At 45.8% G+C, this 18,563-nt stretch overlaps 1 pseudogene; it reads right to left on the bottom strand.

The window, feature by feature from the left end:
• Positions 1 to 354: 354 nt before the first annotated feature.
• On the bottom strand, positions 355 to 9,239 carry LOC132022721 (latherin-like; annotated as a pseudogene).
• Positions 9,240 to 18,563: the final 9,324 nt, after the last annotated feature.

Raw genomic sequence — 18,563 nt, 5'->3', positions numbered from 1 at the left:
AAGATCTCACAGAGCCTTCTGACTGCCTCTACTCTCTGCCCCTCTCTGCCCCTGTCACTCTCTCAGACTCTACTTGGTATCCTTTATAGTACCCACAACCCTCTGGAATTTAAATGACTCTGCACTTGTTTCCTAGTTCATTATTAGTACATTCAACTAAGATAGAAATGCCAAGAGAACAGTCTTGTGTTGTTCATGGCCGTATCCCTAGCAGTTAGCACATAGTAGAAGCTTAACTGAAATTTTACGAATGAGTGAATGGCCCATCTATAATGACCCTAAAGGCCAAGTGCCGTCACTAAGGAATGGAAATATGTTCTGATCTCTCACCGGACTGGTGCAACAGTGGCTCCTTTACTTCGAGGGCATTTGGATGGTGGCTTGGAACCTGCCCTGCTGCATCAGCAGACCTAAAAGGCAAAACAGATACTATGAGACAGTGGAAGTGAAGGAGGATCGAGAGGTCAAAGGAGTTTTCTCCTGTTCCAGACAGGGGCAGAGCAGGGTTAGGGAATGAACCAAACCCCTGGGGACATGCGGGTGGGGCTGGAGGCTCTACTTAGTCCCCGGCATCTTTGATCCCTTCACTGACAGTTCTGGGCCTTGGTTTCCTCAGCTATAAATGGGGGAACAACTGCTCCCTCCCAAGCTAGTAACTTAAGAACTATACACTGAAACGAGACTGTGGAGGAAGTGGGCATTACAGCAGTTGATCCCCATTTGCCTAGCCATGTCTCCAGAATGGTGGCCTAGTATCAGCGGAGTGAGGGTATTGGTCAGGCTGCCCCACTGACATTTACTTTGGGTGAATCTGGGAGCCGCATTTTGAGAGCTTTAGGATTCATTCAGATTAATTGCCTCAAGCTTCCTACTTCATCAGTAGTGAGCTCCGTGTCAGTGGAGGTATGTGAACAGAGGCCAGAAAACTGCTTGCTGGGAGAGATAATTTAAAGGAACTTTAGAAACTCCAGCAGTTAACACTTGGTAGGATGAATGAGTCTTCAGTGAACAGAGGAATAGTCCTTTCAGTCCAGAAATTCTGCTGGTTTTCAGATTCCCATTGGGGGCCTCAGCTGCTTGCTTGGCTTCTGGCAGACCTGGAAACTTTGGGTGCTGGAGATAGAGTCTACTGGAAGGAGGCAGTCTTTGGGCTAAAACCAGGCCAATTTTCTGCTCATTATGTAACATCCATTCTAGAAGGATAAGTAGAAATCAGGCAGCTTTTTTCCCCCAGAGAAGCTCCCATTTATAGCTCAGCTTCTCTAGGCTTTTGGGGCCAGAATGGAATTGAAACCAGCATGTATTTGGCTAGTGATGGAGGATTTCTTTTTGTTGTTGTTGTTGTTGTTTTTAAGATTTTATTTATTTATTTGACAGACAGAGATCACAAGCAGGCAGAGAGGCAGGCAGAGAGAGAGGAGGAAGCAGACTCCCTGCCGGGCAGAGAGCCTGATGTGGGGCTCCATCCCAGGACCCTGGGATCATGACCTGAGCTGAAGGCAGAGGCTTTAACCCACTGAGCCACCCAGGCACCCCATGATGGAGGATTTCAATGGTCAGTGCAGGTGGCGTGCTTGACCCTGGGCATGGGACCACGGACTCCCTCAGTAAGCAGCAGCTGAGTTTATGAGGAGCGAGTTAGCAGGAACCATTCTGCCTTGTTGAGGATGGGAGAAGTGTTAGGGGAGAGGAGATAAAAGTGAGGGAGAAGTCTAAGCTTTCTCCTGGGGTCTTCCTTGGTCTTCTCACTACCAGCACTTACTAATCAGTTAGTTAGTCATTTACGGATTCAAGTTATAAAGACATGAATTAATGAAGGGACACATCTGAAAGACAAGAAAGTATGCAAGAGTCAGGACGAGGGCTCCACCAATGGAGTGTGAATATTCAGGGGGCAGTCAAGGCAAGTTCTCTTTCTAAGACAATCTATCCTAGGGAACAACCAAGCAGGGGGTTGGAGGAACAGACTGCCTGGGGTCACATGTCAGCTGAGCTATGTGGCAGCTCTGTGACTTAGGTAAGTCATTGGCCATCTCTGGAACTTTTTCTTAAATGTGAAAAATGGACATCATACTGTTATTTAGAATAAGAGATTGTTTGGAGGATAAGAAAATTCATGAAAGATCTTTAGCACAGTGCCTTTGTGCTTAATGAAAATTAGCTGTTCATTTTATGATTACTTATACTTATTTTAGAGATAAGAAATGGAGTCTTGGAGAGTCTTATCAGCTTATCTCATTACCCAGACTCCGATTTTGACTTTAAATATTAAATAATATCTGTAAAGCACTTTACCAGTGCTGGTTGCACAGTGAGAGCTTGATAAACGCCACTTCCACTCTCCCCAACTCTCCTTCCTGGAAGATTTCCTTTTTAAAGATTTTATTTAAAATCTTTAAATTTGGGAAGGGGCAGAGGGCGAAGGAGAGGCAGACTCCCCACTGAGCAGGGAACCCAATATGGAGCTGGATCCCAGGACCCATGAGATCATGACCTGAGCCAAAGATAGACGCTTAACTGACTGAGCCACCCGGGCATCCCGATTTCCTTCCAGTTGATTAAGAAGATGTGGTCCACCAAACTCTAGGTCTCAGACTAAAAAACTGAAGTAGTCTGGGTTTGTATACTTACTTTTGCTTCCAAATGATGGATTATCAGGTCTCCCAGGACTCTCTCTACGTTTTCCACAATAATTTTTTTCACTGGGGTGACGCTAAATGAAGAATGAAAGCAGAACAGATTAAATTCTCCCAAACTCTCCTGTATTTATACGTCACTTATGTGCTTAGCTGACCCCACGTTATTTAAGCCTCCTGTTTCCAGGGCATTCCATGACCCAACCTTGCCCTTCCACTGCAAACTACCTCTTAGGGCTCCTTAAAATTAATCTTCCAATTGAAATCACCCTGCCTCATCATTGTTCCCCATGACCCCCCTTCTCCTTGCCTATTTTATTCTCTCATCTGGAATCCCTTCTTCAGCTTCTATCACCCTTTTAGGTCCTGATCACTCTCTTTCTGGCACTTTCCTGTTCCCCTTGATGAGGGAACAGAAGGCATGGTTAGGACAAAGCAGAGCTGACACCCCACAACGCACCCCCCACACACACACATGGGATATATGTGACATTCCTCATGCACTCCTGGCTGCCTTAAAGCTAAGGAAAGGAAAAACAAATAGTTGATTTATAGAGATCACAATCCTGCAGGACATGAGTCTCCATTAGTTTACAAATGTCTTAGCAATTTACAGGAACAAACCATTTCTGTCAATAACCTAGCTTCCAGAAGGAAATGTAGATACAATTAAATGTACTTATCATCTGCAGCCCATAGCTAGGTACTTGAAGCAGGCAGAGTGTACTGTTTGTCCAGGAAGATCCCAACTATCTTACTGTTACTGCCTTATTAGAAGGAAAAACAACCTTCACTTGACAAGGGCAAGTGTTCCAGTATCCTGTGAGTCTTTAACATATGAAAGTACCTCCCTTTTTCCTTACCTCCCCTAATCCCACAGTATATAATCAGCCACACCAAACAACCCCGGTGCAGCAGCTCTTTCTGCCCACGGGTCCTGTCCCCATGCTTTAATAAACTACCATTTTGCACCAAAGACATCTCAAGAATTCTTTCTTGGTTGTGGGCTGCGGATTCCACCCCACTGAACCTCATCTATATTCCAAAACCACATCACTGTCATTATCTAATATGACAACAAAACTTTCTTCCTTAGCCCTATGGTCATGCCTTCATGGCAGGAGTATTGTAATGTCATTCTTCTGTTGGGGGAGAGGAGAAGGAAGTAGGGAAATAGCAATATAGTATGTCTTCAGATTTTTGACTCAGTCCATGATCCTTATAGGTAAGGGTAAATCTCATTCTCGGGCAAAGTGTTTGCTTTATATATAAATCGGCTAATCTACCACTTTTGGCCTGAGGATTCAGATGTCCCTCAAAGGAAAGACTAGTTTTCTTCAACATCTCAAAGGGCACGGAGCCACATTGACAGAATTTCCCCTGGGGGAAATGGTTGTGAATCAAGGGTTTAGTTATCTGGAACAGGACAGGACGTCCCCAGAGGTCTAAGAGCTCAGAAAGGATTTCACACTCAGATCTTTCTTGAGTGAGCAACTGGGAGATGAATCAGAAAGAATTAACAAATGAAAAAGACCCAGTGTATAATAGGTTGGTGATGACTGTTCGGTTCAGTTAATCATGGACATGAGCCTAAATTTTTAAAAAATCTTATAAAAGAAGATAGTAAAAAAGAGATTATAAATTTAGAAGATAACACTTAGTAAAAGGGCAAACCCCTGAAAACAGTTACTCTGAAGAGAAGGTGTCACAGACCAATAAACAGATGGTGAAATCCTTGTTCTACTGGTAGTCAAGAGAATGACATCTATGGGATTTTCTGCTGAAAATCCTTACTAAAGAGAGAAGTTGTAAAAATGAGAATAATTCGTCCAGATTGACTATGGGGTAAAATTTGACCAATGCCAGCGAGAGTTCTATGTCATTTCTATGGTATTTGATAAGGGATTTGGAATGTCTTACAACTATGACATACCTTCAAGTTTAAAAGTCATAAAACTGTTTATACTCTTTCAGTAATCTTAAGAATCTATAAATTCCTGCACCAAAACGTTCAGGATTACTTACAGTAGCAAAAAATTCAGAAATAACCTAAATGTCAGCCAATAATGGAGTAAGTCTACTTTGTTTGTCCTCGATACTATTCAGTGAATCTCTTTTCATGTCCGTGGAAATACAATTTTCATATTAAACAGAAATTTAAAATGACATGAAGTTCTTTTTGTAAGACACGCATCCCCAGATGCACAAAAGGCTCATTGGAGAAGGGATTGTTTTGCTGGTGAGGTCTTTCCGGTGAAGTCTCATTGGGGCTACGTCCCAACCAGTGGGATGCAGAGAGAGAGAAACAAGGAGAACTTACAGATTTTTGGACTAGATCCATACAGTGTCAGGTGTAATCCTGCAGTGTCCAAAGACAAGTCCGTCTTTGCTGTCTACACCCTTCTCCAAATAAAGCTGGACTCTCATATCTGTCCGTACGTGGAATATGTAGGGATTAAGAGCCAGAAACCTGTGGGAGGGAAGAACGAAGGCTGGTGGGAGAGAGCAACAGAGCTTACTTTCCTGCCATTTGTTTCCAGAATGAGTGTTCTCACATGTTTGCACAGACCCTCGAAATTACCCTGTAAAGATCATTTCCCCATTTCTCAAAAGAGATGATTCAGGTGAATGAGGATGGCTTTCTCCAAGTCGTGCATCCAGCCAGTTGGAAGCCAGGCAGGTCGTGTTCAGGAGCTATGTCTGGCTCCGGGGACAGTTAGAAAGGAAATGGTGGATTCTAGGTATAGAATCCTATCAAATTTGAAAAACTGTGACTTTGTTGGAAAGTACTCTTCTTGAGTTCACAAATGCCGTTGCCTCCAGGGCCAGGCTTGAGCTGGAAATGGGTAAGGGAGACCATTGAGAAATGGATAAGGGAGAAATGGATAAGGGACTGGTTTTACAGAAAGGGGGTGACAGCTGGGATGAACGAAGAAGGCCTGTTCTCTCTGAAGATACACTGTATAGACCAAAGAAAATACATCTGTGCACAATCTCTAGGCAATAGTGCCAAGGGGCATTGGGGTCTAGAGCAGATTCTGTGTCATTGTCTTAAGTTGTATTCAGTCAGGGGAGTGGGTTCAGGAAATCCAAATAAATGAGGGTGGGGCTCTCTGTATAAAGCAGAGAGAGGAAACTGGCTCAGCCTGCTCTGTTTTTCCTAGGGAGGCCCCAGCTTGGAGGCATTCAAGTGTTCCCATGCTCTAAACCGACCATAGAGAGTGGCCCAAGCCCAGAGATGGAGGGTGTGTTTGCCCCAACCACACAACGAGACTTCCACTGGACACCCTTTAGTTATGGCTGCTTCCCACACCCACACATCAGTGCGAATGTGGATGGAACTGTACAAAGTGTTCCTTACTTTATTTGTATGGAAAATACCAATGGTATCCGTAACTTGACCCCTTTGAAGTTAGGGGGGTTCTCAAGGTAGATCTGGAGAAGTCAAAAAGTCTGTGATCTGTACCCTGGGTGAAAAAACAGCACAACAGGGAAGGTTATGACTCTAGCAGGAGGTGGACCCCACACTGTGCAAAGGCAGGTCCCCTGCAGAGCAGAAGCTGGACATATGCAAAAATGGTTACTGACTCATTAATCATGTAATTTATTGCATAACTGTTACGCTCAGGGAATCTGGTCCTGAGCAAAAAGAACTTGTTGCCTTAATGCATCACAGAGTGGTCATGTCTAGCAGGCTGGAATAAATGAGTGACTAAATAATGAGTAGAAGACAGAAAGCTATAGACAGCTTGGGCAGAGCATATATGTGTAAAACAATAAATGCAGTAAGTGAATGCATACAAAATGTGTCAGGTGATGGGTGCAGTGAAGAAAAAGCCTAGCGAGTTCAGGTGAAGAGGATGACACTGGGAGGAGTGATATTTTAGAGTGTCAGGGAAGGCTTCTCACAGCAGGTGACACTGGGGCAGGGTCATGAATGAAGTTAGGGTCATGAGGACAGCTAGGGGAAGAAGAAAGGGCCAGGCAGAAGACAGAGTAAGTGCATAGGCCCTGAAGCTGGAACAGCAATGGGCTCGGTGTGACAGGTGGGTAGGGGGGAGGGGAGAGGGCCGTCCGGGCTGGGTCGCAGGGGGCCTGTGGGCCCATGGTAAGACCTTTGGGTTTGGTTCTGAGCAACTTGAAGACATTGGGGGGTTTGAGCAAGAGAGTTCCAGTGTCTGGCTGACTTCTTAGAACGAGGCTTCTGAATATGGATGGAACAGAATGGAGTAGGAGGAGGCTTGCAGTGGAAGCAAGGGGACCTGGGGAGTTGATGGTGGTTCAGACCAGAGGAGGTGGAGAAAATGGTCAGATGCCTGGCTGACAGGGTGTGTGGAGAGGCTGCCTGGGGGAGTGAGTGAAGAGAGGGGCATTGGATGGTGTCAGGATTTTAGGTAAGAGGGACTGGACAGGTGGAGTTTCATTATCTAAGATCGGCTGGGCTGGGGAGCAGCAGGCTGGGATGGGTGTGGGGGGCGAGTAGGGGGTGGGAATCAGCAGCAGTTTTGAACATACTAAGAAGAGGGACCTGGGTCTTCTAAGCTCTGGTGGTCAGGTGGCATCAATTTTTGTGATTGCCACATTGTTACAACAGAGGTTGTCCAAACTGGTACTGTTGACTGAGGACTTAGTGAGGGCAGGGAGCTGTGTAAGCACGTTTTATTTCACTTAATATTTATGACAGTCCAATGGGGTCAGATGCTATAGTTCCCCATGTAACGGGGCAGGAGTTGAGTCTCAGAGAGGGGAAGAGACTGGAAGTGAGCAGCCATTCTCTTCCCAGAAAAAATGACTGAAACTGTCTTCAGCATCTCCCTAGCTTCTGTCTCTACCCCCAGTAGGAATATTTCTCCACCAGTGGGTCTTAGCCCATTGGAGTGGGAAGGGCTGTTAATTGAGGAAAGGCCTTCTGTAGAGTCAAGAAAATGCCAGGAGGGTGCTCATAAACCAACAAACCAGGACAGTCTGGACGTGGGGGGTTCTGATCTGAGACCACTCACATAAAAGTAGCATCTCCGTTGGTGAGCAGGCCACCCAGGATGTGGTTTCCTCTTGCAAGGCTGAAGACATTCTTCAGTGACCCCTGGAAGTCAGTTGTCTGCAGGGCAGAGAGAATGTTCGTACCAGGGAGTCCTTGTGTCAAAGCTGAAAAACATATCCGCCCCCAAACCCCAACATTAGACATTTAGATGCCAAAGATTCTCAGATGTAGCCTTGACCTCTGAGCATGTCCCATGTGTGGATCTTACTCCTCATTCACCTAGTTTTCCTGGCCTGCTTGGTGTTGGGCCAAGTTCCAGGCACAATCATTCAGCAAATATTTGTAGAGGCCTGCTGTGCGCTAGGGCCATGCCAGGCTGCACCTGTGAGAACAGGCAGCACTCTTTGCCTTCGTGGAGCTGGCATTCTGGTGGGGATGAGAGAAGAGAGATGATAAAGTAGCAAATAAAGGGACGTGTGTGAGTCAAGTGCAGATAAGTGCTACGAAGGGGCTGGTTTCAAAATATTCAAGAACCCGCTGGGCACAGGCACCAACCAATCAGAAAGGACATCAACCATAGCTCTGTAGCCAGGTCCTGTGGTTCCTGGGCTCTGCCAAGTATTGACTCATTAGATTTTTCTTGGTGAGGAGGCTGGAGTCCTGGGGCAGAAGGTGAGATGGTTGGAGTGATGAGGGGCATCACTTGGGGAGTCTCTGAGCAGGGGATTCTTCCCAGGGAATTTAGAAAAACGTTTCATTATTTAATTTGGCAGACAGAGATCACAAGTAGGCAGAGAGGCAGGCAGAAAGAGCCGGGGGGTGGGGTGGGGCGGGGAAGCAGGCTCCCCTCTGAGCAGAGAGCCCGATGTGGGGCTCGATCCCAGGACCCTGAGATCATGACCTGAGCTGAAGGCAGAGGCTTTAACCCATTTCATTATTTTAACCACCACAGCCATACATGTATCCTGTGAAGCTCTTTCTGTCATGAGGGAAAATAAAAGACAGACTGAGGAATTGATAGTATTGGGTGAGGGCAATAATTCATGCAAGGATGTCAAGGAATGTTTTCTGCAAAGGCAACATTCAAGCAGAGACTTGAAGGAAGGGAGGGAGCCATGTTGATAGTTAGTGGAAGAGTGTTGCAGGCAGAGGGAACAGCAAGTGTTAAGGTCCTGGGGTGTGCTCAATGTGTTGAGAAGGCTACTATGGCAGGAGGGGAGCCAGTGAATGGGGAGTGGTAGGAGAGGGGAGCAGGGGCCAGTCCAGCTGGGGTGGGCCTTTTGATGGTGGGTTTTAATAAATAGATCAGGGCAAGGAGATAGGAAAGAGGGGAATCTTGGGAGAACAGTATTAAATATAGTGATGTTGGGATGATCAGAGCAGCTAATGATTCATCATGTTAACTCTGTCCCAGGCATGATGCTAATTAGAACTTAACCTACAATGGCTCACGGTCTAGACTTTTAGGAGAGGCCTATGGTTCTGACAAGGCCAGGTGTGAACGAAGGCAGGGCAGTTTCACCATTGGTGATCTGGAAATAAGCTCTGGATAGGGCCTCTTGAGCAGAGGATGAGGCGAGCAACCCACAGAGGAAAATGAAAAAGCCAGAGACCTTTAGCATCTTGGGTCAGGTACCTGTGGGGGAGCAGGCAGAGAGGGTCACCTGTGGGATCATTCTCTGAGAGGGTCTCCCCAGAGCTTGGGTCTATGGTGGCTACAGAACTCATGTAGTCTATTCTATAGATGGGGCCAGTAAGTTTCAGAGAGGAGACATGCTTCTCCTCATAGTATAGAGCAAGAAATGAAGAGTCCAAGAAGTGAAGTGGCCATACACAACCTGTATATATGCCCAAGGATGCTGGATGTACAGTTTTTCCTGCCTGGATATAGTCTTCCCCGGTAGAGGTGCTCACTGCCCCCTGTGAGAGGCTGCACGTGTTACAGTTACAAGAATAGTGTCTGAAGCCCTCCACCTCTTACCAGGTGTGGGATTGTGGGATTTAGGGCAAGTTGCTTCACCACATGACATTGGGTCGAGGACATATTATCCTCCTTTTACAGAAGAATTTGGTGGTGATGTGCCCTGGCTTCAGAGCCAGAACAGGCCTGGGATGGAATTCCAGCTCTGCCACCTACTTGCCGGGAAATCTGGGCAATGTAGGGTCTTGGAGGTTCAGTTTCCTCATCTGGAAAATGTGGATGATACATACACATACTTCTCCCTCAGCCTTCTTATGAATACCGAGTGCAGCACTCTACCCATTGGAAGTGCTCCGCAAATGGTTGCCATTAGGCTGGTGAGCTTTGTGATTATGATGATCCTCATCCGGTGATTCAAAAAACTTACCTTCCTGAGTTGGTGGGAAACATAGGCTCAGCGGCATGGACCTGTACCTCAGGCCAGGGAACTAGGGTTGGTCTGAAGTACGTGGAGACCATGCTCCAGTTTGCAGTGCTTCTGGGTTGGAACCCTCTGCTTATACGGCATGCTCTCTGGGCTGGGATAGGTCCTCAGGACCTTGACACTTACCTCATACCCCATCATGAGTTAAAGACATTTATGCACATGGTGGTGGGATTTTCAGAGGCTTTAGCCAAAAGACAGTACAAATGTCCCCTTTTGGGACCTGAGACTAACATGTAAATTCTGGTAGGGCCCAATCTTCTCTTTAGACACATGGCAAATTTAGGGAAGACTCTGAGCCCGGTCCCAGTCACCAATCCCATGTAAATTGACCCATTTGGTTTAATATTTTAATTTTGATGATCTGTTTTCAGACAAGTAGAAAAATTAGAAAAGAAATATACAAAGAAAAAAATAAAAATCAATTCTCAGAGATTAAATTCTGTTTTAAGTCCTTTCAGAAGCTTTTTATACTCACACGTGTGTACACACACACACACACACACACACACATACACGTATGCATTCATGTAACATTATGGAAAAAACAAGATTGCCCTGTCATGCTTCTATAGAATCACTTTATCAAATGACAACACATCATGATAGTCTTTCTACTTCCTTATCTGCAGAATGTTCTAATGTATGGATTGACCAATTTTATTTAATCAGTCTCTTCCTTTTGGTCATTTTTGTATTAACATCCCAAACAGCCCTGGGATGTACATACTTGGGTGTTTTTCTTGGCTCACTTGTCATATTATTCCCCATAAAACATTTTCTGGAAATAACCAATCTTGAAGTTATTTTTTTAAGGTTGCAGCATTTCTTGTGTTGCAACTTCTCAACATGAGCCCTAAATGGGTGGTTACAAATTTCAAGCAAGATCTAAGTTCAAATTCATTCATTCATTTATTCATTTGAGAGAGAGAGAGAGAGAGAGAGAGTAGGGAGAGGGGCAGAGGTAAGGGAGAAGAAGGAGGAAAGATTCTCAAGCAGACTCCCTGCAGAGCCTGTCCTGGGGCTCTATCTCACCACCCTGAGATCATGACTTAACTGAAAACCAAAAGTCTAATGCTTAACCAACTGAACCATTGCAGCACCCCTAAGTTCAAATTCTAGCTGCAGAGTTCTGGTTTTGGTCATGACAGATTTACCAGACCAACCTTCCCATTAAGATCAACTATATTAAGATGGAGGGGCCTTGATAAACATCTTGGACTTTTAGTTAAGATCCAAAAGATGTAGGAGACGCTGTAGGAGAAATGGCACGTTCTAGAAATAAAGGCTTCTCCTGAAGAGTAAGAGCAAAATCAAAATAGTTTTACCCTCATAAAACATAAATCTAAGCCTCAGAAGAATCAAAGCAATCCACTTATATTCTAACTTTTGGCTGTCTTCTTTGCTCTTTGGAAAAAGATGGGGCCATTCAGAGCCTCTGTGATTTTTAACATGTCTAGCATCCAATGAAAAATTACAAGGCACACACACACATACATACACACACACACATGCACGACAAATGGACTAAAATCCAAGAAATTAAAATATACAATATAACAGAACCACAGGTGATTCAATTATTCAAATACTGAGCAGACAGTAGGGCAAGCAGCCCAGAGAGGATAAGAAGGAGACCTGATACTTTCAGCATCTTGGGGCAGTACCTGTGGGGATCCCAGGTAAGAAGAGTCAGTTTCAGGACCACTCTGACACCCTGGGTCTCTGTTAGTTGATTCTGGATGGGCTCTGGAGTGAGGCAGACTTTATAAATGATGAGTGGCCCCCTTGCTGGGGAGACATGGCACTGGGTGATGGACAGCTGGGAAGCTGATGAGAAGCCCTCAATCTTACCACGTCCATCCAAAACCTCCAAAGCAAACATTCCTGCATAGAAGGCCTGGGGATTAATGGGGTAGGGACTCATTTGTGTCAATCGATGTGTCAATAATGTATTTCAAACTGTACGTCATGAAACTCACCAAATGCGGAGGTGCAGAAAAGGTAGGGAGCATTGAGAGAGTCTGGAGACTGTTCATGACTCTCATCCATGGCCCTGTCCTGCAGGTTTCCTCACCTATGCCATGAGTGAGGTAGACCCAGGGATGAAGCCACCAGTCTGCTCTGAGTGGAGACAGGGGGGAATGCACACTGGCCTCATTTGAGAGAGCCTTGGGTTTTAGCCTGGCTCTACCTTTCCTTGCTGTTTGACACTGGACAGCTCCCATGTCCTTTCTGGGCCTCAGGTTCTCCATCTATCATAACAGTAGCTGGCATTGACAGGCAATTTTAACAGATGCTTGTGGAATCCTCATAGCAGTCTTATGATATAAAGACTATTCTTAGTCTTTATATCCCTTTAGTCTTTTTATCCCATTTTATAGGTGAGGAAACCAAGCATCAAGAGAAGAAAAAGTTGCCCAAGGTCATAGAGCCAGTCTATAGTAGAGTCAGGATTTGAGCCCAAGCTTGTAACTTTGATACACATGCCAAATTCCTCCTTTTAGAGCAGAGCTGAGGCCTCCTCGTAAGGTGGGAGTCACAGATCTCTGTTGCAATGGGAAAGCTTGTTCCTCAAGGCCCGAAGGACAGATAGGCTCCATCATTTGCTCCCGAAAGTGAGACCCCACTCAAGCTTTAATTAAAAATGTATTTAAACATGTATTTCAGATTATTTGCATGATCTGTGTTTACAAGGGAGCATTTTAAAATACAGAAAGGCATAAAGAAAACAGTATCTATTTAGAGATAACCTCCGCTAGCACTTTGGTTCATTGGTCTCTAGTCTTCATTCTGTGTGCCTGGATATACATACAGAGGTGGAGAATAGTCAACCAGCTAACCTCGTCACAGCAGGCCTTCCTGAAGGAACAGCTGAACAGGATACTTTCCTGTCTGCCATACTAAGTCACCTAATCATTCTGGCAAAGATCAGACAGTTCCACGGTGTCCAAGCCATGGGGACCTTGTCATGCTGATCTCCCACCAAACATCCCTAAATGCCACCTACTTGTTTTTTCCCTGGTATGCTCTGCCCCTCCTACCACAGGACCTTTGTTCAGGTTGTTCCTATGGCCTGCCTGGAAAGCAGCAAACACTGCCTAAATCTGTGCTAAAAGAATGAAGGAAGGAAGGACCCATTCTTTGAGGCCTTGTTCTAATCTCATCCTTACCAAGAAGATGTTACAGATTTCCCTGGTAGCAATTAGTCTGACTCCAAAGCTGGACATTTGTCCCCCTATTCAACCCCAGGTCTGAGGATATCAGCTTCTGCATCTAATATGTCAGATTTAGGGGCTGTATCTAAGTTTGTCTGTCTCCCTAGGCCTCATACTACACACTCTGCACACTTCATCTTATTTCATCCTCCCCAAACCCTAGGAGGGGTTGATGCTCTAACACTCACATTACAGGAAAAGAGACTGTGCTTCCAGCCCCTAGAAGAGCCAAGATCCACACCCAGGAGGTAGACCCCAGAGCCAAGGTCTTAATCACAGTTCAGTTTCATCTGGTATGTTTTCTAGCCATGGACACGTGTTAGAGCCTGAAGGCCATTCTCATGCGGGTCATTAGAGAGCAGGGGGTCCCAGCAGATATTTTAGCATGACTACCCGCCGAAATATTACTTCCTGCCTCCTTTTTGTAGAATGTGGGCAAGGAAGCCCAGGAGAGGAGGAAGAAAGGGCAGGCAGAGGTCAGATTCTAGGGGAAACATAATGCCAGGCTTGGAGCCTCTACCCTGAAGGTTTATTTGGTTTTTCGATTTTTAAAAAAAAGATTTTATTTGTTTAGAGAGGGGGGAGGGGCAGAGGGAGAGGGAGAGGGGATCTCAAGCAGACTCCCCGTTGAGTGTGGAGCCCAATATGGGGCTCTGTCTTATCACCCTGAAATCACGACCTGAGCCAAAACCAAGGGTCAGTCGCCTAACTGACTGTGCCACTCAGGTGCCCTTGTTTGCTTTTTTTAAAAAAGATTTTATTTATTTATTTATTTGACAGGCAGAGATGACAAGTAGGCAGAGAAGCAGGCAGAGAGAGAGGAAGAAGCAGGCTCCCCAATGAGCAGAGAGCCTGATGTGGGGCTCGATCCTAGGACCCTGGGATCATGACCCAAGCTGAAGGCAGAGGCTTTAACCCACTGAGCCACCCAGGTGCCTCTTGTTTGCTTTTTAATAGACTATTTTTCTGAGTAATTTTAGGTTCACAGCAAATTTGAGCAGAAAGTGCAGAGTTCTCATATACTTCCTGCCCCTTCCGCACACCCAGCTTCCTGCATTGTCAGCAGTCCCCCTGCCCCCGGAAGTGGGCCTTTGTTATAATGATGAGCCCACACTGACACATCATTATCATCCACCGTCCACAGTTTACATCAGGGTTTGCGCCTGGTGGTGTGTATCCTATGGATCTGGACCAAAGTGCCATACATGCATCTACTATTACAGTCTACAGAACAGTTTCATTGCCCTCAAAATACTCTGTGCTCTGACAATTCATCCCTCCCTCCTTCTGAACCCTGACAATACTGATTTTTTTAAAACTGTCTCTATAGTTTTGCCTTTTCCAGAATGTCACATAGTTGAAATCACCCAGTGTGTAGCCTTCTCATAGATGAGGCTGCTTTAACTTAGTAATACGGATTTAAGGTTCCTCCATGTCTTTTCATGAGTTGCTAGCTCATCTTTTTTTTAATATATAATTTTTTTTAAATAAACATATATTTTTTTATCCCCAGGGTACAGGTCTGTGAATCGCCAGGTTTACACACGCTAGCTCATCTTTTTAATGTTGCATCACATTCCACTGTCTGGTTGGGCCACAGCTTATTTATCCTACTGAAAGACATCTTGGTTCTTCCAAGTTTTGGCAGTTACGAGTAAAGCTGCTCAAACCTCCATGTGCAGGTCTTTGTGTGGACATACATTTTCAATTCCTTTGGGTAGATACCAAGGAGTGTGATCACTGGATGGTGCAGTAAGACCTTCTGGAAGCTTCGATCAGGGTTGTGAAATGCAGGTCCATAGGTGCCATTGTCAGCACACGTGCTCCCCATGGTCAGTTGAATGGGCAAGAATTTGCAGAACAATAGGGACAAATATGACTTTGCCAGCTGATCTTGGATATGAGCTAAGGTGAATCACTTTGTTCCTTCTTCTGGAACCAAAGGTGAGGTCTTCCCTCTTCCAACAACACTCTCAAGTGGAGGAGGGTGGAATACAGGCTCCTGAGCCATCAGCGCTGGCCCCGGAGCCTAGTCTGGGGACCCAGGATAGCAAAGGCTCAGCATGAGTAAGCTGCAGGAGGGACTGCTCTAGCTGACCTTCTCTCGTGGGCACCCCTTCCCTGGGAGCCACACTTTCTCCCTGGCCTCAGCCCAGCTCTCCACCTAACAGCTCTTGTCCTGGGTGGGACCTGGGCCAGCCATGGCCTTTGCTTCCTTTCAATTCACCTGACATATCACTGGCCAGAGGAAGCTTCTGGAAACTGATTACCGAGGCTGTCTCCCTTGTCCAGAAACCTTCCATGGCTTCCTCGTACCTAGCCCAGCAGTTCTTGAAGTGTGGTCTGGGGGCCCCAAAGAAACTTTCAAGGGTTCTGCAAGGTCCCCCCAAATTCTAAATTAATACGAAGATGTTATTTGCCTCTTTGCTCTCATTTATGTCACAAGTGTAGAGAATTTTCTAGACACTTCATGACATGTGATATTACAACCAACTGAAGGCAGAGCAGATGTGAGGATCCAGCTGTCTTCTATTAAGCCAGTCATTATGGAGAATTTAAAAAAATGTAAAAAGAGCCATTCTTCCCAGTTATGATGTTTTTGGAACATACAGTCTTTTTTCATAAAAATATGTCATTTTGTTAAAATGCAATCCATTTATTATTTTAAAAGAATTCAATGAATCTGTATTTAAAAATATATATATTAGTTCCTTTTGTGGCAAATATCGATGGGTAGAATCCATGTAGACAAAAGGTCCTTGAGGTCTTTGGGTTTTGAAGGCGTGTTAAGGACAAAGAAATGTAACTCTTGGCTGAGAGGATCACCTCTAAACTGCCTCCAGCTTAGCATTCCAGACACTGCCCTCCATTTGACCTTCACACGTTTCTGCTCCAGCAGCATCCAGGTCCTGTGGGTTCCCAGGGGATGCCAGGTTAACTCTCGCCTCCCGGCCTTTGCTCATGTGGTCGCTTCTGCCTGCTGGCAATGCCTTTGCCTCCCTTCTCTAATTTCAACTCAATCAGCACCTGCTGTGGGAGGCCTTCTCTGAGGGCCCCTCACAGCACCCGGCTTCCCCCCGGGAAGGCTGTGTGCCTGAGTCCTGTCCTCTTCCCTCCCCGTGCCCCCGCTCCGCTCTGGGCAAGGAATTTTGCATGAGCCCCCTCCATGCTGCTAAGCTGAGGGCAGGGTGGTGGTGGTGTAGTGGTTAGGGGCTGGGAAGGGGGACCCTCTTTGGTCACCCCTGAACAGCCTAGTGCAGGGCCTGGCTTAGCTAGGTGCTCAACAATCCTCCTGCTTTCTGAAAATCCATTTTACTTATTGTACTAACATTAACACAGAAATGAGTCACCCCAACAAATGACATTTGTCAAATTGTCGCATCCTGGTCAGTTCCCCTACCCAGTTTCAGTTTTTTGCATCATTGTCATACCAGTTAAGCAACTCCTAAGATCTGTATTTTCACTCAGCTGTGAAACACAGTATTTCCCCAACTTAAAAAAAAAGTTCAGAAAATAATCTATTGAAATGATTCATCAACTGATTATCCTAATTTGGGACCTTTGGCTTTTCCAGTGTGATGTTTATTCTACTCCCATTCAAAGAGCAGATATTTAAAATAAAAGTGTCCATCTTCTGGCAAATATATGGTGAAATGTATATACTCTTTCATCATAGTATAAATAGAAAGATCCGGTTTAGTAAATTCTGTGATGTGTTCCTGGGGTCATAAGATATTCCAACGCATAAAGTAAATAATTCTGATCCTGAGATGTTATCCTCAAGAAATCGTGCAAACATTGGAAAGATCCAGCATTTATTTAACTGATTAAGCCTTCAAAATTGTAGCCTGAACCACAGTTTTGCACTCTAGTCTCTTTCTTTCTTTTTTTTTAGAGAGAGAAAGAGAGAGGGAGAGAGTGGGGGAGGGGCAAAGGGAGAGGACGAGGGAGAATCTCAAGCAGGCTCCATGCCCAGCGTGGAGCCCCATGTGGGACTTGATCTCATCACCCCGAGATCATGATGGGGCTCAATCTCACGCCCGTGAGTTCATGATCTGGGTCAAAATCAAGAGTCAGCCATTTAACCAGCTGAGCCACCCAGGTGCCCCTGCACTCTAGTTTCTGGATTATTCAGGATCCAGTTAGGTTTTGCCTTTTTCTACCCACATATTCCCTGATCATAGTTGTTCCCTCACCTCCTCCAAATGTCCTTCTCTTTCCTGAAGCCTCCTTCATGTGGGTCACCATCTCCAGGAAGCTCTCATCCCTCTTTGAGGTCTGGGCTGAGTAGGCCAGGAGCCAGAGTTGGTTCCAGGGTGCCGGGCTGCCAGTAGGAGAATGCTGCCTCACTTCTCCACCCTGCCACCTTTCCCCTCCATCGGCCACGTTAGTCACCAGTGGGGCTGTGTGGCCTCGGCCCCCGCCCCCCACCATGTTCTGGCTTCACTCACTTAGGAGCCCCACATTTGGTCCATAGCGTTTATGTCCTCAAAGCCCAGGGATCTGGCCTTGGTCAACAGAAAACAATGACAAGTCTCCCATACCCCCAATCCTGGCTTGCTAGAATTTTCCCATACACCTACCCACTCAGGTGTCCCAGAGATGGTGTCTGGTTATTGTATAGAGAAAGAAGGGGTTCATTCATTCATTCACTCATTCATTCATTCAACATTTGTTAGTGCTTGTACTGTATCTGTATCTGGTCCTTCTCTGGGCCCTGGAGCTGCTAAGGAGAGGGAGGTACTTGCTCTCAAGGAGCTTGCAGGCTCAAGGGGCAGACTGATGAGTAAGAAAGGTGAAAACCAGACTAGCCAGAGTTGACAATTTCTAAATGCTTTCTCCGTGTTGGACAGTAATGGCAAGGTTGCTTGGGCCGGCCTACATGTTGGGAAGCACAGGGTCTTTTTTGGGAAACAAGGAGGAGCAGCCCTCACTTAGCTGGGTGTTGACTGCTGAGCAAAATTTTAAGGCTGAGCTAGAGAAGAAGGCACTGTGTCCTCAGTAGGCTTAACAGCATGGGCAAAGGCTTAGCACAGGCTCAAGCTGGCTACTGCCCAAAGAAGCCCTGAATTTTGAGACCTCCTTTGTGTATTTTTTTGTGAGAGGTGGGTTTGTCACAAAATAGTGAGAAGGGAAAACTCACCGTTCTTCCCTGACTGGAAGGGAAGCCCCAGTCCCAGAGGAGGATGACTTTGGATTAAATCTAGCTTTGCCTCGGACCAGCTGTGTGGCCCTGGGCAAGTCACTTCACACTTCTGAGCCTCAGTTGCTATATCTTCCCCCATACACTGCATCACCCCGAAAAGAACAGAATTCAACGAGA

This window comes from Mustela nigripes, chromosome 7, assembly GCF_022355385.1.
Source record: "Mustela nigripes isolate SB6536 chromosome 7, MUSNIG.SB6536, whole genome shotgun sequence".
In the NCBI taxonomy this organism is placed as follows: domain Eukaryota; kingdom Metazoa; phylum Chordata; class Mammalia; order Carnivora; family Mustelidae; genus Mustela; species Mustela nigripes.
Note: the sequence above shows the minus strand (reverse complement) of the source record. Positions and strands in the feature narration are given on the sequence as shown.